General features: G+C 48.4%; 1 protein-coding gene and 1 long non-coding RNA gene across 6 annotated transcripts in view; one reads left to right on the top strand and one right to left on the bottom strand.

The window, feature by feature from the left end:
- Positions 1 to 24635, bottom strand: part of LOC140409304 (transcription factor COE3-like) — a 782491-nt gene that overhangs the window by 501503 nt on the left and 256353 nt on the right. The window lies entirely within an intron of this gene.
- LOC140409639 (uncharacterized) lies at positions 6426 to 10396 on the top strand. Its single transcript, XR_011940450.1, has 3 exons — positions 6426 to 6546; positions 8437 to 8619; positions 9416 to 10396. It is a non-coding gene; the product is annotated as an uncharacterized lncRNA (long non-coding RNA).

Below are 24635 nucleotides of genomic sequence, written 5' to 3'. Positions count from 1 at the left end.
CATTACTGTCTTTTAGGGAAGGAAATCTGCCATCCTTACCTGGTCTGGCCTACATGTGACTCCAGACCCACAGCAATGTGGTCGACTCTTAAATGCCATCGCAAACCACTCAGTTTAAGGGCAATTAGGGATGGTAATAAATGCTGGTCCAGCCAGCAACGTCCACATCCCCTGAATGAATTTTTGAAAAGCTATCTTTCCTCCCCACACAATTGTGTGGGTTACCATGGAAACGTCTACCGTGAATGACCTCTCTGTACTTCAACCATATTAACCCCAGTCATCTGCAGATAGGCCGATTGGCTCCAGGCAGCCCATAATTTTCAATTTTACACTCCAAGTGTAATAATGTCCTGCTTTTATTGCTAATCTATATATTTAATCCTGCAGCCCCTGATCCACTCACCAAGATCAATAGGCTCCCATTGCAGTTCGGAGGGGAAGGCAAACTACTAGATGGTGACCAGCCTTCCACAATGTAACCCATTGAGTGCCACAAATCAAATACGAGGCCAGTCTTACTGTATTGTTCATCACCACTATCTGCAAATCATAACAGCTGCATAGGATGTAACTCAAAACCTGGATGACTCCCTCTGTCTGTTACAAATCCAAAACAATTCCTTCTTGCTTATACTCTCCACCATTCCTTTTCCCATTTTGTTATATTTCTCTCAGCTCTCTTCGTTCTTTTCTCCCCCTTCTTCTATCTTCTTTCTATCATGCATTTTATTATTCGCTAGCACTCCCTCTAACTTTCTCCCTCTGCCGATTGGCTGTTTTTCTCAATCTTTTATTTCCCCTCAGACACGGCTCTACCTCTGTCCCGGTCTTTATCTGTTTCATAGAATCATAGAATTTATCATAGAATTTACGGTGCAGAAGGAGGCCATTTGGCCCATCGAGTCTGCACCGGCTCTTGGAAAGAGCACCATAACCAAGGTCAACGCCTCCACCCTATCTTTCATAACCAAGTAACCCCACCCGACACTAAGGGCAATTTTTGACACTAAGGGCAATTTATCACGGCCAATCCACCTAACCTGCACATCTTTGGGCTGTGGGAGGAAACCGGAGCACCCGGAGGAAACCCACACACACACGGCGAGGATGTGCAGACTCCGCACAGACAGTGGCCCAAGCCGGAATCGAACCTGGGACCCTGGAGCTGTGAAGCAATTGTGCTATCCACAAGGCTACCGTGCTGCCCATCCTTTCACCTCTTTACATTTCACCATTTTCTTTGTCTCGTGCTACTTTTTCTCTCTTCTCATGTTTTATCAGCTTGTTTCCGATCCTTTCATTTTTTTCTCTCTTTCTCACTCCTGCTTTCACTTTCCATTTTCTCCTCATCTGTTTCTTGCTCGCTTCCATCGTTAACTCCCTTCATCGTCCTGGAATCTCCCTCTCTTTTCCATTCTCTCTCTCTCTCATGCCTGAGAGAAAGATCCACCTCGCTGCCGTAGACTGAAAAGCACAGGCTTTCCCCCGCCATCTCGCCAGTCCAAATGATGAATTAACACAAGATGAAATCTAATGAGTTTACTAAGCATCAGGGACTTGGGCTAATAAGCTCGCCAGGTCTGAACTCGCACAACTCTTTTTTTAAAAGGATGAGTATTCCCTGAACATTGTCTTCTCTCCACATCATGACAGTTAGAACATGCTTCCAATGGATCAATACATCACCCCAAGCAAACCATACTCTTGGAAAGAGAGAAAGAAAGATAATTAGTAGCAGCACTGGATGGAAAGACTTATATATTTTGTTAAATTGCTTGCGATGAAGGCTGTCTGGTTTTCTTTACCCTCGTCACTTGTTTCGATATTTGTGAGTGTAATTTAAAGCTCATGAGTCTTCTGTTGGAGGACATCACAAACGCAGCACCAAGCTCATGGTAACTGAAAAAGGAAAACACTTTTACCTTAACCCTTTGGAAGGTGAGAGAAGCTCTTCACTGTGCTGTGTGTGTGTGTGTGTCCACCAGGATGATATTCGAGGTTAAAAGGGTTAACTTATAAAGAGCGGCTGCTTAGACTAGGCTTGTATTCCCTTGAGTATAGGAGATTGAGGGGGGGATCAAATTGAGCTGGTTATGCTAATTAAAGGAGTTGACCAGGCAGATAGAGATAAACAATTTTCCCTGCTGCGGGAGGTCCAGGACAAGGGGGATTTAACCTTACAATTGGAGCCAGGATATTCAAGGTGATGTGGGAGTGCACTTGTTCACAAAATGGGCATTAGAAATTGGGAACTCGCTCTCCCTCAGCCAGAACTTGTTGAGGCTGGGGTCAATTGGAAATGTTGAATCTGAAACCGAGGAGATTTTTTTGCAGTTAAGGGTATGAGAGGTTATGGAACTAAGACATGTAGGTGGAATAAAGATAAGGGGGGCGATTTTCCGGGCCCGGCGCTGGGCCGGAGAATCGCCGCAGCCGCGCCACGACACCCCGACGCCGGCGCGCGATTCTCCGAGGCGCGGAGAATCGGCACCATTTGCGCCGGCGCGTTTGGCGCGGTGCTGGCCGCAGGCCACTGGAATCGGCGGGGCCGCCGATTCTCCAGCCCAGATGGGCCGAGCAGCCACGCCGATACGACAGAACCCGCCGGCGCCGTTCACACCTGGTCGCTGCCGGTGGGAACTCTGTGGGAACGGTTGGGGGGCGGCCTGCCAGAGGGTAGGGAGGCTCCTTCACCAGGGCGGGGGGGGGCCTCCGATGGGGTCTGGCCCACGATCGGGGCCCACCAATCGGCGGGCCGGCCTCTCCCCACCCCCGGGCCTACTTTCTGGTGTGGCCGGCCCCTGAACACCGATTCCATATTGCGTAGAGGCCGGCACGCTGAAGAAGTCCCCTGCGCATGCGCGGGTTGGCGCGGTGCCCATTTGGCGCCGCGAAAGGAGGCAGGACGGCACGAACACTTGGGCTCCATATTGGAGAATCGCTCCCTCAGGTCGGCCATGATGTGACTCTGTGACAGAACAGTGAAGGGCTGAATGGCCTATTGCTCTTCCAACGCTCACTACATTGCCAAGTGCTTCATGCGGTGAATAGTTAGAAACCTTCAGCCACAAATCTAGCAGTTTGCAGTGATGTTTTGGTAACAGAGGGCAGAATTTTACATCCCTCTTCTGGTGGTTTTGTAGGCGGGGTGTGGGGGGGGGCTGCAAAATCTCTTGGATACCCTTCCCACAGAGTTGCCAACACCCCCCCCCCCGCATCCGCCCCGGCCTCTCTGCAATTGTACATAGGGACAGTGGAGGCCTCGGCCGACCCACCCAACTGAGGCCCTTGTGGCCAATTATTGATCACTTAATGGCTGTGTCCCACCCAGCCTCAATTTTCAGGCTGACCGGAGGAGTTCAGGGGCCGGGGGGGAAACCCGAAAAATAATCCTACTCAGGCCTCGGGTGGGATAGGAGGAGCCCCCCCCCCACCCCCCACCCCCCCCACCCCCCCCCCCCCCTCCTCCCTGCCAAAAGATCGGGCCCCTTCATCCGCACTAACCTCTCCACCAACACCCCTACCCGCTACTGCAATTCCACCACCCCCCCGCCCGCCTGCCCTCACCATGAGACCCCAAAAACGTGCCTGCAGTCCCAGTCTTGTCCACTGCAGTTTCTGGCACACAGGGACCAGAGAGCTGCCAGCCTCTCTGAGGTGGAACGTCCTCCCAAGTGATGGACACATGTCCCATCTTCAGCCAATTAACATTTGTTGGAGTGTTCAATGGTTGCAGGGGCAGGCAGTACTGGCCAACTCCTCAGGTGAGAAGGAATGCAAAACCTGCCATCCTAAAAATCCAGGCCAGAGCTAGCTCAGCACTTATAATAACAATTATTTGCATTTATGTGTCATTTTAAACATGGTAAAATGTTCCTGGGCACCCCACGGGAGCAGACGCAGGCAGGAACTGGCTCTGAGTCAATGAAGGAAACATTAGGGCAAGTGGTTAAATGTTTGGCCAAAGACGTAGTTTTTAACGAACGTCTTAAGGGAGGGCAGGTACATAAGACTGAAAGATTTAGGATGGGAATTCCAGAGTTTAGATCCTCAGCAGTTGACGGCATGCCCACCAATGGTGGAGTGAAGGAAATAGAACACACCACTTAGAAAATGAGAACTGAAGCAACACCAAGTTGGTGAGGGGTTGTGGGAATGAAGACTTTTACAGAGATAGGGAGGACGAAGGCCCAGGAGGGATTAGAACACAAGGAGGACAATGATAAATCGGAGGTATTGGTGGATTGGGACCAATGTACAGATAAACGCAAGGATGTTGCAGACATGCAGAGGTTGACCCGTACATCGAACAGGGTAAGTTGGTGTAGTCCTCACATTAATGAGCCGGTAACGTATGGAGATAAGGCGGGAGAATGTCGCCTGGTGAATTTCCCATTCGGTGGGCTGGTGCAGACACTGAGGTGGACAGAACAAGCCACTCGAACAGGGATGCCCACATTCCAAGGCTGAATTAAAATGGAAGCATGCAGGTTGCTTCCCCATGGAGGTACAAGAGAGGAAAATAGAGAGGGATTAATACTGAGTTGATAGAGACAGATATGGAGAGGCTTTGCCAGGATAGAGTGATAGAGGACAACACAACAGACAGGAATATGGAAGAGGAGAGAGTACACGGATTAACTAAATAAAGAAGATTTGAATGTTATCCTGCTATTTTAGAGACATGAGGCAGTGTCTGGTCCATTGGTCTTTTGATGTTATTGGTGATTGAGTAGCATAGTTACTGTGTGGGGCTGAGTGAATAATAAATTGCCTCTGCCCATTGCCTCTTTGCCCATGTGTGCAATTTGACGGAGGAGGATAGACTTGTTAGTCCCTGATCTACGAGAGCCCTGAAACTGACAAATGGATCTCCGAGGAAAGTGGGGATAAATGACAGTTTTTAAGAAGTCATCGTATAACATACTCTGAAATTTCTGCTTCCGCCGTTGATTCCGAGTCTCGTCTGTTCCAAACCTCCCTTCCCCCATCTCGCTCCGAGTGCACTGTTGCCCAGATAACAAATCCATTGCTCGTCCCTGCTGACTGCATGACCTTTGATCCAAAAAGCAGTCGACACAAGCTGCCGTCTTGAAATTAGAGAAACCCATTCATCTCTCCATCTCACTCTGTCACACTCTCTCATTTTCTCGGTGTCTCTGTTAGCTACTTGTGGCACAGTCATTTGTACCCTTTCTGTCATTTTCTTTTTGCTTTCTACCTCTCTTTACCTCTAGCACAGCATCTTAACTAACCTCCCACTTTAATGCTCACTGTCCCTCTCCATCTGCGTTCTGTCTCGTTGTCTCTCATTCTTTTACCGTCACTCACTCTATCTCTCTCTCTCTTACCAAACCTCACTGTCCCTCACTCTTGATCTCTCGCTGGTAGCTCTTTCGGGAGCCGATGCAGACACGTTGGGCCGAATGACCTCCTTCTGTGCTGTAAAATTCTACGATTCTATTTACCTTAACATCTTTTACCTGCTTTGGTTCCAAAGTCCTTCACATCCTTGCCCAACAGAAATCCATCAACCTCAGTTTTCAATTGACCGCCAGTTTCGACAACTTTTAGGGGCAGAGAGTTCCAGTTTTCCACTCCTCTTTTTGTGAAGAAGTGCTTCCTGACATCAAACCTCAATCGTCGACCTCTAATGTTGAAGTTATACCACCCTGTTCTGGTCTCTCACCAGACTGACTCTTGGGATGGCAGGATTGACGTATGAGGAGAGATTGGGTCGACTAGGCCTGTATTCACTGGAGTTCAGAAGAATGAGAGAGGATCTTATTGAAACCTGTAAAATTCTGACAGGGCTGGGGAGACTTGATGCAGGGATGTTGTTTCCTTTGGCTGTTGGGTTCGAGAAAAAGAGATCACAGTCTCAGGATACAGGTCAGATCATTCAGGATAGAGATGATGAGAAATGTCTTCACTCAGGCCAACCTGTTGAATTCTTTACCACAGAAAGTTGTGGAGGCCAAGCAACTGAATATATTAAAAAAGGAAATAGATAGATTTCTGGACTCTAAAGGTGTGAAGGGGCAAGGGGAGAGCTTGAGAATGTGTTGCAATTCCATGATCAGATGGAAGGGCCGAATGGCCTACTCCTGCTCCTATTTTCTTTTTTCCCATCGGAGGAAATCTACCATATCAAACCATCTAATCATCTTAAACACTTCAATTAGGCCACTCCTTAATCAACAGTGCCACCTTAAATCAAAGAAGTGATCAAGGGTTGTGAATCTATGGAATTTCCTGCCTAGTGAAGCAGTTGAGGCTCCTTCATTAAATGTTATCAAGGTAAAGATACATAGTTTTTTGCCGAATAAAGGGTTATGGTGTTCGAGTGGGAAAGTGGAGCAGAGTCCACAAAAGATCAGCCATGATTTCATTGAATGGTGGAGCAAGCTCGAAGGGCCAGATGGACTACTCCTGTTCCTAATTCTTATGTTCTTATGTCAAGGTCTGGTAAACAACCTGAAAATCCTTCCGCTGCTTCCCACTATTTGACATGGAGAAGGGTTATATTGAATTGCCAGGAAGGTGAGTGAAAATCCGATAGGCGTGAACATCTCTGTTGAACATGACTTTTGTGATGTTGAGGACTGACACTTGACGACAAAAAGAGATGCTAGCACCTTTGATTAACAGTGAGCATCCCAATGAAGAGCAGTCACTATTGTAATGTACGACTAAGGCAACCAATTTGCACGCGGGAAACTCCCTCAATCAGCAATGTGGTAGTGACCAGATCATCTGTTCTTTAGTGATGCCCTTTGAGGCATAAATAGTGGAGAGGACACCAGAGGATAATTCCCTGAAATGGGATCTTCTGATATCTACCTGAGTGGGCAGATGGGGCCTTGGTCTGAAGTCCCATTCATAATAACAGCACCTCCAACAATGCAGCGTTCTACTTTAGTGTCAGGTTAGATTTTTGTTTTTGAACCCCTAGAGTGGGACCTGAACCGAGAGCCTAATGATACAAAGTGCTACCAAGGGAGGCACAGATGACAGTCTAATCCAGCATGTTTTATGATCAATGGACATCCCAAAACACTTCAGATCCAAAGAGGTACAGTTGTATTTTGTCGAGAAATGCAAAAACAAACATGCACACTTCCAGATACCACAGGCAGCAGTGAGATGATCTATTTTTTGAGTGGTGTTGGGTAAACATGACTGGGACACTGGGCAAACTCTCCTGACCTTCTATGCAACAGTGCCTTCCAATCTTTTATGTCCACCAGGGCAAATAGAGGACCTCAGTTTAACACCTAATAAATGCAGCTGCGGCCATGCAGCACTCCTTCAATACTCCACCCTGAAGGTGGGCCAATGCTGTCCGAGTCACTGAAGAGGGACTCAGCACGTACTTCTAACTCAGAAGCCTGAGTGATACCCACTGATCCATAGCCAATACAGAAATCCCCACTTTCCCACCACTGACACCCTTGGCCTTTTCGTGCAAGCTTATCACCGAGGATAATTTCAACACTGGAAGGATAAACATGCACAATTAAACAAATAAGTCTAGGAGGAAATTTGTTTCCACCCGAAGGACATTTAATCATTTGTAGCCTGCCTTTAGATGTTACTTAGACATTAAGTCTGCTGTCTCATTAGAGATAAAGGACCATATAACTGTCCCTTTCGCTGTTTTGCTGCTGTTTTTATATTGATGTATTGTACCCAATGAACACGCATCGCAAGATGCACTGATCAACAGGCCTCAACCAAAGAGAGCCAAGAAAAATAAACAAGGAAAAGAAACAAAAGGGAAAATATATGGTGTGATGCAGAAAGACATCAGGGGACTATGAAATGCCAACCTGTTGATTTACAAACCTTGTCTAATTTGAAACAAACCTGGAGAAAGAGAGGATGGATTCCAGTCATTAGTCCTTCTCAAAAGGCTTGTGATGCTTGTAATATGTAGGGAGGCTGAGAGCCCTCACCCATTTGGAAGATTTATATGCTGATCTCGGGTTGTGAGAAAGCACAGTTGTAAATTTCACTTGCTTCTCCCCTCAAAGCAGCATTAAACGTTCTATGTGTAGAAGCGCGGCTCCCTCAACTATTGGCGGCCTCGGCATTGACAAGGCATTGCGACTGAGAGCTCCCGGTTTGTGACCAAACGTTGAGAGAGGCCTTTTGGAAGCAAGGATAAGGTTCTCAACTCCGACTGGGCATATTCCAGGAGATATCATTGCATTACGAATGCCCCTCACCTACACTCCCACCATTGGCTGCTCAACATGTCCACATTTGTGATCTACCATCTTCTTATACCAATTGGAAAGTGAAAAAGAGTCTTTTTTATTCAGCTGTGGACTGTTAGTCAAACAAACTTGTTTCCCATGTCCAATATTTTTATAATTAGAAACAAAGATTTTTTTTTTTATACCACCTCTATCATTCTTTTTTTCCCAGGATCTGTGTGCTCATTGCCTCCATAACGTCTCCCCAAGGTTAGCTCATAACAGTGTCCTGGCGTGGGATATTGAATTGCTGTGGACTCCAGGGTAGCCCTGGAGGGTTGGCAACCAGCATCATCATCATCACTGGTTCATATATTTAAAAACAGCTTCTGTCGTGATCGAGGGCCGAATTGAGGTACGTTTCATAATCAGTTGTTTTATAGGTAAAATTACAAAAATACAATAATTGATAGAAAGAGTAAAGCGAGTTTGTGTACTGATTAATGTAGCACTGGGGTGGTGCAATGGTTTAGATCTTGACCATTGAGTTCAAATTTCAGATGAAGGGTCTTCAGCATCCTGAAGTAGGGTCTTGAAGTCTGAAGTTGCAATCAGGCAGTGGACCCAAGATTGAGACCCATGCGGCAACACTCATTCGTGGTCCTTTCATTCCCCTTTCCTCCGCCACCTACATAATCTATCCTTAAATACTGACATGATGATCTGTGCTTCATCACTAACTCTTGATAGTGAATCCCACAATTACAGCTGCACCATAGAAAGCATCCTATCTGGCTGCACCACAGCCTAGTATGGCAACTGCTCTGTCCAAGACCATAAGAAACTTCAGAGTCGTGAACACAGCCAAGTCCATCATGCAAAACCATCTCCCATCCATTGAATCTGTCCACACTTCACCTTGCCTTAGGAAAGCGGGCAGCTTAATCAAAGGCCCCTCCCATCCGGGTTATTCGCTCTTCCAACCTCTTCGATCGGGCAGGAGATACAGAAGTCTGAGAACACACACTAACAGATTCAAAAACAGCTTCTTCCCCGCTGTTACCAGACTCCTGAATGACCCTCTTATGGACTGAACCGATCTGTCGACACATCTTCTCAACTGTTGTTCGCACTATACTCCGTATGCTTCACCCGATGTTTAAGTCTATGTATTTACATTGTGTATTTACCATATGTCCTATGTTTTTCAGGTGTGGAACGATCTGCTTGGACTGTATGCAGAACAATACCTCGGTACACGTGACCATAAATCTAAATCTAAACTCGCTGTATAAAAGTGTCTCCATTTTATTCTCCCAATGTGACTAAGTGGCGGCATGATGGCACAATGGTTAGCACTACTACCTCACAGTGCCAGGGACCTGAGTTCGATTCTGACCTTGGGTGACTGTCTGAATGGAGTTTGCACTTTCTCCCCGTGTCTGCGTGGGTTTCCTCCTGGTGCTCCGGTTTCCTCCCACAGTCCAAATGTGCAGGTTAGGTGAATTGGTCATGATAAATTGCTCCTTAGTGTCCAAAGGTTAGGTGGCGATAGGGCGGCGAGTGGGCCTGGGTAGGGTGCTCTTACAGTGGTGCTGACTCGATGGGTCGAATGGCCTCCTTCTGCACTGTAGGGATTCTATGAAAATTAGGTAAAAGTCACCATAGTCCCAGATGACCATAGGCTGCTTGTCTCTCTGACATGGAGAGCTCACTGGTGGTGATTTAACCTGAGGATCACCACACTTGAGGCAATGGTACAAGGTTGAGAAGGTACAAAGTTCATGAATAGATATGATAATTACCCCTTCTATGAAGTGTCCATTTTCTACCTCAGTGTTTCCCAAACTTATTTCCAATGTGACCCCATTTTAACAATTGGAAATTAATATGACCCCAAACGCCAACAAAAGCAAAACAGCAATAACGCAACATTCTGTATATAAAGTTCATGTTTTATAGATTAGCCTATAATACATCACATAAAATGAAAATCTGGGTTTTAAAGTGCTTTGTAAAAATGTTATTATGTTACGTACTCATGTTGGGTTCAGCCAAGCTATCCACATTCCCGATCATAGAATTTACAGTGCAGAAGGAGGCCAATTGGCCCATTGAGTCTGCACCGGCCCTTGGAAAGAGGACCCCACTTAAGCCCGTAACCCAGTAACCTGACCTAATTAAGGGGCAAGTTAGCGTGGCCAATCCACCTAACCCACACATCTTTGGACTGTGGGAGGAAAGCGGAGCACCCGGAGGAAACCCACGGAGACACGGGGAGGAAGTGCAAACTCCACACAGATAGTCACCTAAGGCCGGAATTGAACCTGGGACCCTGGCGCTGTGCGGCAGCAGTGGTAAGCATTGTGCCACCGTGCCGCCTATGACAGGATACTCAGTGAAGATCCTCTTCCCCAACACATTGCACACACACTCCCTGCACAGCACACACTTCAACTAGTGGTGGCCAGCAAGGAGGCAATTCTCACAACCCTTATCCATGCCAGACGCAGCTGATTCACAAACCACATGCTCCTGTTGCGCTGCCTGTAAATTTTCTGAACATTTTTATTTTAAAATGTCATTCTTGTAAAGTTCACCCTCACCTCCCCCTCCCATCCCCAAACTCCACTGAAGTAAACTGATACCAGGAGGAAAACTATCACTGCAATTAAAGGGGAGGCGATGGCAATGTGGTATTGTTTCAGGACTAATAAACTAGAGACTCAGAGCAATGCTCTGGGGTCCCAGGTTCAAACCCAGCCACTGCAGATGGTGAAATTTGAATTCAATAAAAATTTGGAAATGAAAAAGTCTAATGATGACCGTGAAACCATTGTCGATTGTCGGAAAAAAACCATCTGGTTCTCTGCCCTTTAAGGGAGCAAATCTGCCGCCCTTACCTGGACTGGCCTACATGTGACTCCAGACCCAGAACAAAATTCCCAGCATTTTCTGGTTTCATTTCTGATTTCCAGCATCCGCAGTATTATCTTCGCACGTAGATGACCCCGGTTTTTACATGGCTCACGACACATCATACGCTCCAATCTTGCACAGGAACCACTCAAGCACAATACATCACAACTCCAGTGTGGCAAGCTGGACTGCACTTGAGGATTACCTACTTACCAAATCGGATGTGAATTGTAGTATTGAGTTCAACACTGTGTTACACTCCTGTGTACCTCTCTACATGAGGAGTAACTGTTCATTATATAATCTGCAAAATACTATTATTTGTGTGTCCCTATTAATAAACTAGAAAATTCATCATGGTTTAGAAAGGTGCCATTTCATTGCCATTCTTCCCTGAGTGCCTGATCTGCTGGGTTAATTGTTTTAATAGAGGAGTTTCACTACTGCTATGGATTCTGGGACTGCCTTTCCTCCATTGATGTCTGCTGGTTCCTTCTGTTCTTCACTGCCAGGTGAAAAGAACACACACCAGCAAACATGGCAATCGGTAAGCAGCAAGGAACAAAGAGAAATACAAAAAAAAAATGATGGAGAATAAGAGACAAGGGGATAAGAGGACAGATAAAACCACTCTGATACCACGAACGAGAGGGTGACCGCGCTGTTCTGAACATTGACAGGCTTCGAAGAAGTGTAGGGGTTTTCTCCCTGGTATTCAGCCGATATCTATCCCTCCACCAACACCAATAAACCACATTATCTGCTCATTATCACACTGCTGTTTGTTGGATCTTGCTGTGCACAAATTGCCTGCTGTAATTTCTACATTATAACACTTCAGAAGTACTTAATCGGCTGTGACGTCCTCAGTTTGTGAATGGTGTCTTTATTTCTATAACAGCCAAGCTTTTGTCACTCACCTATCTCAACAACGCTACGTCCCATCCACCCATGACCATGTGCTCACGGATCAACCTCATTTCCTGGCCCACCAGAGCTTTGATTTTAAAATACCCACCCATGTTTTTAATCCTCTCCATCATCTCGTCCCTTCCAATCTTTGTAGCCTCCATGAGTTTGACGACACTCTGAGGTATCTCTGCTTCTCCAATTCTGGTCCCATCGAATCATTACAGCACAGAAGGAGGACTTTTGGCCCATCATGTCCAAGCAGGTTCTCTGTAGAGCAATCCCCGTCAGTCCCACTCCCCTGCTCTGTCCCAGGAAACCTGGCAAGATTATTTCCCTCAAGCGCCCATCCAATTTCCTAATGAAATCATTGATCATCTCCCGCTCCACCACACCCATAGGCAGCACAGTAGCACAGTGGTTAGCACAATTGCTTCACAGCTCCAGGGTCCCAGGTTCGATTCCGGCTTGGGTCACTGTCTGTGCGGAGTCTGCACATCCTCCCCGTGTCTGCGTGGGTTTCCTCCAGGTGCTCCGGTTTCCTCCCACAATCCAAAGATGTGCAGGTTAGGTGGATTGGCCATGATAAATTGCCCTTAGTGTCCAAAATTGCCCTTAGTGTTGGGTGGGGTTACTGGTTATAGGGATAGGGTGGAGGTGTTGACCTTGGGTAGGGTGCTCTTTCCAAGAACCGGTGCAGACTCGATGGGCCGAATGGCCTCCTTCTGCACTGTAAATTCTATGAAACCTATGTAGCGGGTTCCAGGTCCATCCCTGAGTTCCTTCAATCCTCAGCCATGAGCTCTCAAATTCTCTCTCCGAAACATCTCCACCTTCAAGACCCTCCTTAAAATCTACCTCTCTGATCAAGTGCCAGCCAACTAACATCCGCTTCTTTGTCTCTGCTCTGATGAAGCACCTTTATTTTACCACGTTTTACCAGGCAGAGAGATCTGGGCGTACAGGGCTACAGGTCACTGAAAGTGGCAATGCATGTGGATAAGGTGGTCAAGAACGCATACGGCATGCTGGCCTTCATCGGTCGAGGCAATGAATATAAAAATTGGTAAGTCATGCTGCAGTTCTATAGAACCTTAGTTTGGCCACATTTGGAATATTGTGTACAATTCTTGTCGCCACACTACCAGAAGGATGTGGATGCTTCGGAGAGGACACAGAAGAGTTTTAACAGGATGTTGCCTGGACTGGAGGGCATTAGCTATGAGGAGAGGTTGGATATACTCGGATTGTTTTCACTGGAACAACAGGAGGTTGAGGGGCGACCTGATAGATGGTTGCAAAATAATGAGTGGCAAGTGCAGAGTGGACAGTCAGGTGATTTTTCCCAGGGTGGAGAAGTCAATTACTAGGGGCGTAGGTTTAAGGTGTGAGGGGAAATTTTAGAGATGTGCGAGGCAAATCTTTTACACAGAGGATGGTGAGTGCTTGGAACGTGTTTCCGGGGGTGGTGGTGGAAGCAGATACTATAGCAACGTTTAAGAGGCATTGTGACCAATAAATAAATAGGATGGGAACAGAGGGATACGGGCCTTAGTTTAGGTAGGCATCAGGAACAGATCAGGCTTGGAGGGCCGAAGGGCCTGTTCCCGTGCTGTACTGTTCTTTGTTCTTCTTTGTAAAGTTGCTGAAAAATCTAAGTCGCTACATTAAGTCCACTTGCCTGCTCACTGTGACTCATCTCATGGAGACAATTAGCTCCCTGAACCACAGTAGAAATTGCTAATGGCCACCAGCAGGATCTTCCATTCCTGCCAAAGTCAATGGCCATTTGCGTTGGTCGCCGGCCGCGGGGCCAGGGAACCTGCCGCAGGGGGCCACCTTCAGCGGGACCGGAAGACCCAGCTGATGGGAAGGGCTGGAACACCCCCCACCCCGCCCCCCGCCCCACCACCACCACCACCCCAGCACCACACACACACGCACGGCAGCGAAGGATTCTCAATACTGTGAGATGAAAATAATTATTTTGTGAACGTCATGTGCTGCCTGAAAGAAGCAAAATCAGTACTAGCTTTCAAAGCAGAATTGGATAATTACTTCAAAAATGTACAGGTCTATGAGGAAAGGGGCTGGGGAAATGAGGCAAATTGGATAGGGCTGGCAGAGGCATGGTGGACTGAATGGCCCCCTTCTCCGCTTCACAAGTCTATGATTCAATAGGTAGCAAGTATCCATCTATCCCGCTCCATTCTCCCAAGGGATCATTAATAGGGAGAGGGCGAGGACCCATCTAAACATGTTATAAATCAGATTGACATTAACAATTAAACCAAGCCTAGTTTTACCGTTTCCTCCAAATCACTACTGAAATGTGCCTTTAATTGGAATCTAACTGCAGGTAAGATTTACGATGTGATTAGCTGGTTTGTTTTGGTATGTCTCTCCTTCCCAGAGTTTATAAGAATTGGCAATAACCCTTGAGCTGCCCAGGCCCTGAGCTTTAGAATTCCCTCCCTAGCCCTCTTGAGCTCGCTAACCTCTTTTAAGATGCTCGTTAAACCACATTTACTGCATTAAAGGCACTACATTTTGTGGGGTATTTTTGTTTGGCCCTTGTCCTGGCTGGGCTGAAGGCGAAGAGGCACATCCTTCCTAAGGCAGAGGGTGTTTTTTTATTTCTTTATTGCACATTACCGCGTTTTTGACGCGCAACCGAGGCAAAGCTTCTGTCCCCGGTCTCGGTGAAAATTTTACAGCATCTTCAAAGTAATGGGTTTGTAAATAAACTAATTCTGCCCCTGCTGTTTCCAAGCACAGTTCCAGCTGCTTCTCATTTCAAGGCTTAAGCATTTCTCAAACCACATGTTCAAGGAAACAGGCTCCAAAGCTCTGAGCGTTTATTTTCCTTTCCAGTCTGTCCTATTCCCCCCTCCTTCCCTGCGGGCTCAGGATCCTGCCAGAGTCCAACTCCTTGGGCACTGGCAGCACTTTGCAGCATTCCCATGCTTGAATTCTGTGCAAACCGCAGGCTGCTCGATCATACGGTTCAGGATAATGATTGCGGTCGGTTAGGTTCAACCTTCCACACGTGGGTACTTTCCACTTTTCTCCAGACGGAATCCCCTGGCTGATTTTACTCCCCCCCCCGCCCTCCCCAACCCCACCCCCAGCCCTAACCCTGAGGCTAATTAAAGTGCCTTTTCTTCATCGGCTATTGCAGTTGGGATCAACTGCAATGACAACATCTTGCTTTTTAAAAAAAGATTTTTATTCTCCTCCTTTTTCACATTTTCTCCCAAATTTACACCCAACCATAAACAATAATCAGTAATGAGTGCAATGTCAATCCCCATATCAATAACAACAATCCCATCCTCCCACCAATCCCCCAAACGTTAGCCCCCATGTTAACATAAACAAACGACAAAAAGGAATCAGGAATCACCCATAGTCACCATTAACACAACATCTTGCATTTATATCGCACCTTTAGATTAAATGTAGGGGTCTCTTTTCGAGTTGCCGATATGGCCAATCTTGTAGCCTGTGGAACTATAGGAATCCCAACCGCATTTATTGGCCACTGGAGATCATAGAATCACAGAAATGTTACAGCACAGGAGGCCATTTGGCCCATCTTGTCCATGCCAGCCCGAGGACACCCAGGTGCCCTTTCCAATCCCACCTTCCTGCACCCAGCCCATAGCCCTGTAGCTTACAGCACTTAAGGTGCAGATCCAGGTAGTTTTTAAAGGAGTTTGGTCCCTGCCTCCACCACCAACTCGGGCAGTGAATTCCAGACTCCCACTAAATCTATGTCCTCTGGTTCTTGAATTCTCCACCAAGGGAAACAATTTTACCCTGTCCATTCTATCTCTTCCCCTCGTAATTTTGTCCACCTCAATTTAGTCACCCCTCAGCCTTTTTTGTTTCAAGGAAAATAACCCCAACCTATCCAATCTCTCCTCGCAGCTACACTTTTCTCGCCCTGAAAACATTCTTGTAAACCTAGGTTTGTAAAGATAGACTTGCGGTGAACAGGAGTAGGGAACCCCCTGGCAGATTTCTCAACCAGCACATCAAGGAAAGAGAGCTCCATTTCAAAGGGCAGTTTGACTGAGAAGCCCTTAAAGTTGTGTCAGGAAATTCTTACATGCGGATTCAAATCTAGCAAATGTACCATAAGAGCTAGGAGCAGGAGTAGGCCATTTGGCCCCTCAACCCTGCTTTGCCATTCAATACTGATCTTTTTGTGGACTCAGCTCCACTAACCCGCCCGCTCACCATAAGCCTTTCCTGTTCAAAAATCTATCTATCTTTGTCTTAAAAACATTCAACGAGGTAGCCTCAACTGCTTCACTGGGCAGGGAATTCCACAGATTCACAATCCCTTGGGTGAAGAAGTTCCTTCCCAACTAAATCCTAAATCTGATCCCCCTTATTTTGAGGCTATGCCCCCTAGTTCTAGTTTCACCCCCCAGTGGAAACAATCTCCCTGTTTCAATCTTACCTATTCCCTTCATAATTTTATATGTTTCTATAAGATGCCCCCGCATCCTTCTAAATTGCAATTAGTATAGCCCCAGTCTACTCAGTCTTTCCTCATAAGCCAATCCTCTCAACTCCGGAATCAACCTAGTGAATCACCTCTGCATCCCCTCCAGTGCCAGTACATCCTTTGTCAAGTGAGGAGACCAAAACTGTACACAGTACGCCAGGTGTGGCCTCACCAGCGCCTATACAGCTGCAACATAACCTCCCTGTTTGTAAACTCCATCCCTGTAGCAAGGACAAAATTCCATTTGCCTTCCTAATTACCTGTTGCACCTGCAAGCCAACTTTTTGTGATCATGCACAAGGACACCCAGGTCCCTCTGCACAGCAGCATGCTGCAATTTTTTACCATTTAAATAATAGTCCATTTTGCTATTATTCTGACCAAAATGGATGACCTCACATTTACCAACATTGTACTCCATCTGCCGGACCCTTGCCCACTCACTTAAACTATCTATATCCCTATGCAGACTCTCAGTGTCCTCTGCACACTTTACTCTACCACTCACTTTAGTGTCATCTGCGAACGTTTGATACATTGCACTTGGTTCCCAACTCCACATCATCTATGTAAATTATAAATGTATCAGAAATGTGCAAGGGGTAGGAGTGATAAACAGAATGTGACACCGAATGACACAAGGGAATATTAAAGATGGTGACCGACAGCAAGTTTCAAATGCGTAGGTTTTAAGGAACATTGTGAAAGAGGAAACGGAGGTTCAGAGTTGGAATCCCAGAGCTTAAGGTCTCTGATTAGTTGGCAAGTTGACCCTGATTTGTCAAATCCTTGCCATGTGGAATGCATTTGGGAGCACCTTTCTCAACGAAACAAAAGCTCGGGGACAATTATTCCCTGGTGAATTCCCCATTGTAACATCGCTTCCAATCAGAGTCGACAAGCTTGGTTTAAATTTAAACAAAAGCTAGGGAGACAACTGTTCGCTGGTGCATTTTCCGTGGCAATTCCACTACTAATGAGTGCACTTTACTCATACACTATAAATTGTTCCCTTTGAAATTTGGTATTCTGGCATCTGTCCTGATGCAAGCAAGACACAAAACATTGACAGCTTGTCTCTTTTTTCTGCAATACTCAAGTTCTGTACAACCAATGTGACTAATAAAAGAAAGAAGGGAAGGACGTGTCGACGTTTATATAAATGCCTTTCACAACGTCCAAAAACGTTTCACAATCAATGAAGTACTTCTGAGGTGTAGTCACTGTCATAATGCAAGAAAACGCACAGCCAATTTGCCAACTATTCAAACAACTAGGGAATTGTCCCAATGTCCTGACCCACATTTAGCCTTCCACCAACACCCAGCAAAAATAAACTAATTGCTCACTTATCTTATGCCTCAATCATAATTCAGACACTGAAAGGGTTTAAAATTGAAATGGAGGTATTAGATAGGGTTATCTATACTTAAAACTAATGGGCGGGATTCTTCGGTATCCGGCGGGGCGGGCCGTATCGGCGCCAAAGAGTGGCGTGAACCACTCCGGCGTCGGGCCGCCCGGAAGGTGCAGAATCCTCCGCACCTTCGGGGGCTAGGCTGGCGCTGGAGTGGTTGGCGCCGCACCAACCGGCGCGAAGGGCCTCCGCCGGCCGGTGCGAGTTGGCACATGCGCAGGATCGCCAGCGTGTTCCCAGAACCGCTGGTGTGATTCCTGCGCATGCGCAGGGGGTTCCTTCTCTGCCCTGGCCATGGCGGAGCTTTACAGCCGCCGACGCAGAGGGAAAGAGTGCCCCCATGGCACAGGCCCGCCCGCAGATCGGTGGGCCCCGATCGTGGGCCAGGCCACCGTGGGGGCCCCCCCCCAGGGCCAGATCCCCCCGCGCCCTCACCGAGGACTCCGCAGGCTGCCCGCCGATAAGAACCTTGCGTAATTTAAGCCGGCGGGACTGGCCGAAAATGGGCGGCCGCTCAGCCCATCGCGAAGCGGAGAATCGCGGGGGGGGGGGCCGCTGCCAATGGGCCCCGACTGGCGCGGCGCGATTCCCCCCCCGCCAAAAAAATGGCGCCGAAGAATTCAGCAGCCGCCGTCGGGTCGGCGGGGTGGGATTCACTCCCCACCCCCCCCTCCCCCGGTGATTCTCCGTCCCGGCGGGTGTTCGGAGAATCCCGCCCAATAAGTCACCAGGACTAGACCCAAGGACACTGAGGGAAGTGAGAATGGAAATTGCAGACGTACTGGCCATTATCTTCCTTAGATTCTGGGGTGGTCTCAGAGGTCTGGAGAATTGCAAGCCATTACATCCATGTTTAAAACAAGTGTCAAGGGGAACCCAGCAATAACAGGCCAGTCAGTTTGACAACAATGGTAGGGAAATGCCTGGAACAATAATTTGGGACAAATTTAATAGTCACATGATCAAATGTGGTTTACTTCAGGATAGTTGCATGGATTTCTTAAGGGTGAATCATGGTTGACTAACTTGCTGAAGTTTTTTGACAAGACGAAAGAAAGGGTTGATGAGGGTATTACTGTTGATGTGGTGTACATGGACTTCCAAAAGGAATTTAATAAAGTATCCCACAGGTTGTAGCTCATGAAATAAAAGGACCAGTTGCAATGTGGGTATAAAATTGACTGAGTGACAGAAATTAGGGCGTAGTGGCAAATGGATGATTTTCAGGCTGGAGGAATGCTTGTAGTGGGGTCAGTGTTGGGATCCTTGGGCGCAATTCTCCCATCGGGAGACTGAGTCCCGACGCCGGAGTGAAAACCGGAATGTTTCAGTCCGGCATCGGAGGCTGCTCCCAGCCTCCTATTCTCCTGCCCCCGGGGGGGCTAGGAGCGTCGGCGCATCATTTACGCGCGCCGGGCCTTGGCGCCGTGTAAAAACAGCGCGGCGTAGGTGACGCGGCCGGTGCCGCATAAATAACATCACCCGCGCATGCGCGGTTGCCGTCCTCCCCGCGGCCACCCCGCAAGAAGATGGCGGATGTACCTTGTGGGGCGGCGGAGGAAAGGAGGTCCTCCTTCAGAGAGGCCGGCCCGCCGATCGGTGGGCACCGATCGTGGGCCAGACCCCTTTTGAGCCGCCCCCCCCCTCGGTGCAGGAACCCCCCTCTCCTCCCACAGGCTGCCCCCCCCCCAGCGTTCCCGCACTGTTCCCGCCGGCAGCAACCAGGTGTGGTCGGCACCGGAGGGAACCTGTCGTGTTGGGCAGGCCACTTGGCCCATCCGGGCCAGAGAATCGCCGCTCGCCCGTTACAAACGGCAAGCGGTGATTCTCCCAGCGACCAGCCATGATTCTCGCCACGCCGGTTTGGGGGGTTGGGAGAATCGCTTACGGGTGCCGGGGCGGCGTGGCGGGACTGGCGAAGCGCACCGGCGATTCTCACACCCGGAGTCGGGGGGGGGAAATTTCACCCCTTGATTTTCATAAAGTCATAGAATCTCTACAGTGCAGAAGAAGGCCATTCAGCCCATCGAGTCTGCACCAACCTTCTGAAAGAGCAGCCGGCCTAAACCCACTCTCCTGCCTTATTCCCATAACCCCACCTAACCTTTAGACACTAAGGGGCAATTTAGCATGGCCAAACCACCTATCCTGCACAACTTTGGACTGTGGGAAGAAACAGGAACACCCGAAAGAACCCAAGCAGACATGGGGAGAATGTGCAAACCCCTTACCAGAATTGTACCCGGGTCCCTGGCACTGTGAGGCAGCAGTACTAACCAATGTGCCACCACGCACCTCTTTTCCTGATATATATAAATGATCGAGGCCTTGCAGTGCACTAAGTTGCAGATTATACAAAATTTGGCAGCATTGAGAACTGTGAGGAGGATAGTTTAGAACTTCAAAAGGGCATGGACGAGTATGTAGAATGTGCAGGTGAAGTTTAATGCAGTGAAGTGTGGGGTGATTCGTTTTGGTGACATCGAAACAAACCTGTTGGACTTTAACCTGGTGTTGTAAGACTTCTTACTGTCCTCACCCCAGTCCAACGCCGGCATCTCCACATCGTTTTGGTAGGAAGAAGATGCGAATACAATCTTAAAATGAGGGGTGCAAGTCTAAATGGGGTGCTGGTGCAGAGGGGCCGATGTGTATGTGTCCACAGATTGGGAGTGGGTGATCAAACGTAGCGTTGAGGGAGTGCTACATTATCAGAGATAACTATTTCTTTCAAAGCAGGCATTAAATCAGCTGCTCACTCTGATGGATGGAAAAGATTGCTCCAGGAGACAGATAGAATGAAGGAAAGGCCTTGCATTTTCTTTGCACCTTTCACAGTGTCCCAAAATGCGCTACAGCCAATAACGTACTTTGAGAGTGTTGTCATGTTGATGTGGTGGTTTCACACCCCATTGTAAGTTTGGATCTTGAAATGAATCTCTTGGGTAAAAATGATCGTGGACAGCATTACCAATGAACACTGAACTCTCCTGTCCCAAATCCCCCTCGTGTTTCAGTCCATTTGATTTATAAAATACCAATTAACCGCACTTGACATTGCACATAGGGGGTGAAATTCTCCGGAAACGGCGCGATGTCCGCCTACTGGCGCCCAAAACGGCGCAAATCAGTCGGGCATCGCGCCGCCCCAAAGGTGTGGAATGCTCCGCATCTTTGGGGGCCGAGCCCCAACCTTAAGGGGCTAGGTCGGCGCCGGACGAATTTCTGCCCCGCCAGCTGGCGGAAAAGGCCTTTGGTGCCCCGCCAGCTGGCGTGGAAATGACATCTCCGGGCGGCGCATGCGCGGGAACGTTAGCGCTCGCTGACGGCATTCCCGCGCATGCGCTGTGGAGGGAGTCTCTTCCGCCTCCGCCATGGTGGAGACCGTGCCGGAGGCGGAAGGGAAAGAGTGCCCCCATGGCACAGGCCCGCCCACGGATCGGTGGGCCCTGATCGCGGGCCAGGCCACCGTGGGAGCACCCCCCGGGGCCAGATCGCCCCAGGACCCCGGAGCCCACCCGTGCCGCCTTGTCCCGCCGGTAAGAGAGGTGGTTTAATCTACGCCGGCGGGACAGGCATTTTAGTGGCGGGACTTCGGCCCATCCAGAACAGAAAATCGCGGGGGGGGGGGGGCTGCCAACCGGCGTGGCGCGATTCCCGCCCCCGCCGAATCTCCGGTGCCGGAGAATTCGGCAACCGGCAAGGGCGGGATTCACGCCAGCCCCCGGCGATTCTCCGACCCGGCGGGGGGTCGGAGAATTTCGCCCAGGGTTTCATGACCAAATGTAACCTTCAGCTGAAGGAGGGTTAAATGGCAAGTAATAATCAGACCAGGGTGTTCAGATGTAATTCAGTCCCAATTTTGAAACTATTCTTTCTTTAGTTTTAGATAATACGTTCCGTTGTTTTAATTAGCTGTTAAATAGCTAAATTTATTTGAGAGGCAGACAAGTAGAGTTGATCAGAATACAGGCCCAAGAAGCCAGGAGCAGTCAAACTGAGGTACAACAGCGCTACCACTGGTGGAAGGGTATAAATACACTGTGACACGTTTACATGAGAGAAGGGGAAAGATGAAATGAGACAACAGGAAATAAGGGCTGGGATTCTCCGACCTCCGCGCCGCAATCGCGCTCGGTGGGGAGGCGGAGAATGGCTGTCAGACCCGCGATCGTGTCAGACGCTGCTCCCGAGATTCTCTGGGCATCGGAGAATCACCGGCAATCACACGCGAGCGGTCGACGCGGCGCCGGTCGGGGGCCATTGAAAGTGGGTGGAACCATGAGTGAACCACGCCGGCGGGAGCTCGGAGTGGCGGCTGCGGACTCAGTCCGCGGCCGCCTTGGTGGGGGGGGGGGGGAGGGGGATCTGTCACCGGGGGCGGGGGGGGAGGCTCAAGGATGGCCAGGCTTGCGATCAGGGGCCACCGATCGGCAGGCGCTCGCGATCTCAGGGCGGGGCATTTATTGTCGGGGCCTGCTCGGGGTGTGGGTCCGCCATGTTGGATCCACGGCCAAAATTGCAGGGCCCCGTATAGGCAGCCAGAGCTGCGAGGACTACTCCGGGACCCTGCCAGCCCCCTTCAAAATGGAGAATAACTCTGGACTTTCTCCAGGAAAGTCCAGAGTGATTTGTGCAAGTTTTCTTGCAGGCATGGGGACATAGCCCCATTATCAGAGACTTCCGCCCAAGCTCTTTGAGACAGGATGTAAGATGTACAGATTTAACATAATAATATCAGTGATTTCTATCCTGATATTGTCTGCGTTAGGTGGGACATATTGACACCTGGAGTAACAAATGCAATGAGTAGACTATAGATCCTGAGTGAGACCTTCTATTGATAATAGCATCAATGCCAATTACATTACTGTTGGCACTTCACCTCCACTAGTTCCTGTCAGATGAATGAATTTTGAATGATCCAAGTAAAAATCAGTAATACTGGCACCAGTAATACTGGAGTTCTATTTTAAGGTTCAGAAGAGCAGTTTGGACAGGTTTTGCTAGTATCCTGCATTTCCATGTTTTAGTGGTTTGTCCTTTCAAAGTTATGATAAGTAACGTCTTTCTTTTCCTTTTAAATCAGCTGCTAAGTAACTTCTTGTATCTCTACCAAGTGTCCATTTTTCAAAAGAAAAAAGTTACTTGCAGTGATAAAACACCTGTCATCCATAAAAAAAAACACTTGTCAAGAATACAGGATATCCAACGAGTGCTTTACAGCCAATTAAGTACTTCTGAAGTGTAGCCGCTATTGCAATGTAGGAAACATGGTGGCCAATTTGTGCAGAGCGAGCTCCCACAAGTGGCAATGTGACAATTGCCAAATAATCAGTTTTTGTGACATTGATTGAGGGAGGAATATTGGCCAGGACATTGTGGAGAACACCAATGCTCTTAATCCAACAGTACTTTGTTGTACAGCTGAAAGCATAGACAGGGCCTCGGTTCATTCATAAAATCATAGAATTCACAGGGCCGAAGGAGGCCATTCGGCCCATCGAGTCTGCACCGGCCCTGGGAAAGAGCACCCCACTTAAGCCCCACACCTCCACCCTATCCCCTTTATCCCCGTAACCCAGTAACCCCACCTAACCTTTTTGAACACTAAGGGCAATTTAGAATGGCCAATCCACCTAACCTGCACGTCTTTGGACTGTGGGAGGAAACCGGAGCACCCGGAGGGAACCCACGCACACAAGGGGAGAACGTGCAGACTCCGCACAGACAGTGACCCAAGCCGGGAATCAAACCTGGGACTCTGGAGCTGTGAAGCAACTATGCTAACCACTGTACTACCGTGCTGCCCTTGTGCTAACGAGGATTGTGAGACCTCCAACAGTATTTGTTCAACACTGGACTGGCCCCCTTAATTTGTGTGTTCTAATCCTGAAGTGACAGCTCTCTAACTCAAAGTCTATGCATGAATTATGGCTGACAATTCTAGACTGATTGGCTATTTGCAGTCAGGATGGTAACTGGGCCTACATCTGCCTCAGGTTCATGGATACATATTAGTGTCATTGGCCCAAAAGGGAGAACTCATTACTTGACCCACAGGGGATATAATACTGGAGTTGCACCATCCTTAGCTCACGTCAATGCTCTCCAGCACTTAGCCAGCAGGAGTGGCAGAAATTTCTCCCCCAAACACGTGGAAATATCCCGGCTTATCCCTAGAAGATTCATACTCTGCTGCACTTGCAGGGTTTCTTTGTGGCGGACATGTCTGGACAACGATAAGCAGTGAGTGGAACCCGAGATTTTCTTTTCTTTACTAGACTCCTGTCACCCCATTCATTGGCCTGTGGAGGTAGTCGGGAGTTGAAGAGCACAACTCAAATCTTCCTGTGTGCCCCTGCATCCACTGCCCCGGCAAGGGGGTGGCATCGCTGGGGCTCTGGGTGAGTAGAAACAAAATGGCCACCTGAGCCAAATAAGAACCACCCTGACTGGGATTAGCCAATCAATCTACAATTACTCATGTTTCTTTTGGTTCTCAACTACTCAGAAAAATCCTCATAAAGTAAAGAAAATGTGCTTGAGGAGCTGCCTGTTAAAAGGTCCACTCCACCACTCCGACCGAAAACCATGGAAATTACCGTCTAGCCTCCCCTGTCCTGTTTCCAGGATCGACAGCAGCAACTGGCGGCTGATATTTGAT

The sequence above is a fragment of the Scyliorhinus torazame genome, chromosome 3 (assembly GCF_047496885.1).
Source record: "Scyliorhinus torazame isolate Kashiwa2021f chromosome 3, sScyTor2.1, whole genome shotgun sequence".
Lineage (NCBI taxonomy): Eukaryota > Metazoa > Chordata > Chondrichthyes > Carcharhiniformes > Scyliorhinidae > Scyliorhinus > Scyliorhinus torazame.
Note: the sequence above shows the minus strand (reverse complement) of the source record. Positions and strands in the feature narration are given on the sequence as shown.